A 2,003-nucleotide genomic window follows, 5' to 3' on the forward strand; every position below is an offset into this window, starting at 1 on the left:
ACCATCATTATCTAATTATTCAATAAGATTTTTTTTCTAGACACACACTACAAAAAAAAAAAAAAAAAAAATTAAGAATGGGAGGAGGGGAGGGGAAAGGGGAGAAGGGAGAGGGTGTGAGAGGTGGGGTTAGGGGATGACAGGTCTTAAGGGGAGGGGGGGGGTAAGAGATATGAGACAGTGATGGTATTCGCAAACTGGTAAACAAATGTCACAAAAGGTTGCCAACGTTTAATATTTAAATGCCATTTCACCATTTCATCTAGAGCCAGATCGGGAGGGGGGTAGGGTTGGAGGAGGAGAGGGGGAGAGGGGGTGGGTAGGTGCAAGCGTCTCTCAAAGAAAAAGTCTAGTGTTTTTAATATTTGATGTCTGTCTGTACTTATCGGCAATTCCTTGTCTGTAATGTGAATTATTCAAACATCTACAGACAATTGCAGATTTCATTTAACTGTATGTAATTCTAGCTACTTTATAACTAACAGACAAAACAATCCTGTCTACTTAAGATTCATAAAAAAAACTTAATTAACTCTATCTCTCTATAATTCTATCTACTTTGTAACTGACAAAACAATCCTGTCTACTTGAAAAAAAGACTTTTGCAGGTTTCACTTAACTCTATAATTCCATCTACCTTGTAACTAATTGACTTAAAAAAACAAACAAACTATTCCAAACGACACACAGGCATTTCGACAAACAGCAAAGCGAGAGACGTTAGTGTGTAACTGTGTCCTCCTCTTTCCCTTTGTTAGTTGAACCATCACTTCGCTCCCCTAAACTCCCCTCTCTCCCTCTCCCCCTTACCCCTCCCCTCCCCCCCTGCACAATGAACAAGGTTTTAAGGGCATAATGGAAACCGCCACGGCCCCTTAGGCTGGACAATGGCGGCCCTGAACTTCAAAACGCGTCGTTCCATCTGTCTCTGAAGAGGCTGTAAATGTCATTAGGTCTTCCCTTCTTATTCCTCCGTGCGTTTTCTCCCTTTCGTTCTGGCTTTTCACTTATTTTTTTTTTTATATATTTCTTCCTCTGATTTTTCGTTTTTCTTCTTTTCCCCCATATTCCCTGTCTCGGTATTTAAAATGTATATTTTTCACCTTTTTTCCCGTGAATACCATCACCATTTCGCCCCGTTTCTCCTCTCTAACCTTTTCTTTCTCTGTTTCTTTATTTTTCACCCATTATATATATTCCTATTTGTCACTTATATTTCCTGTCCCACTTCTTTCATTAAAAAAAATGTATAATCGAACTTTATGAATTCATTCCTCTGTTTGCGTGTTTTTATTTCTAAAATATAGTTTCTCACTAAATTCATAAATCGTGAAGTGTGTCATGTATTTTTTCATTATTTTAATTACGAACGGGATGGCAACAGAATTCCCTTTGAAGTCACGAATGTAAGAGTATTAAATTAATTCATATGTAGATACTCCACGAGTCTGTTTTAATCTAACACTCGAGCGAACCTGGGTAAAGCCAATTAGAGAGAATATTTGCCGCAGTCACCCCTCAAGCCCCTTGATCCACAATAACCGCGTTTTCTATTGCGAACAAAACTTACCATTTATGTAATTCTGTTAACATCATGTGACTGCAGCGAATGCATCACTCATCACAACGAAGGTAATTAAGATAATGATTGTATTCATGTTATTTTTCCCCGAGTTTATAACGGCGACAAAATGAGCTCGGGCCCGTCAATTTGTGAAAAGCGACGAAGCCAAACGGGAAACTGGTCTCTGTCAGTTCTCTTTCAAAGCCGCGATTATATGAACCTATGTAAACCCTTTTGATTGGAGACCACAGCCTTTGAGCAAACGGTTAAGTGGGATTTAATGCCATATCCCACATAATTAATGGGTATTATGAGGATTATCGCAGCGATGCTAAGGAGGATAGGTCTAAATCTGTTGTGGCAATGTGTATTGTGCACTTACACGCTAAGGGGCGGGGGGGGGGGGGGGTGGAAGCGTGAACCGTAGGAAGTGAATGAG

The sequence above is a fragment of the Penaeus monodon genome, chromosome 9 (assembly GCF_015228065.2).
Source record: "Penaeus monodon isolate SGIC_2016 chromosome 9, NSTDA_Pmon_1, whole genome shotgun sequence".
NCBI classification, from domain to species: Eukaryota; Metazoa; Arthropoda; class Malacostraca; order Decapoda; family Penaeidae; genus Penaeus; species Penaeus monodon.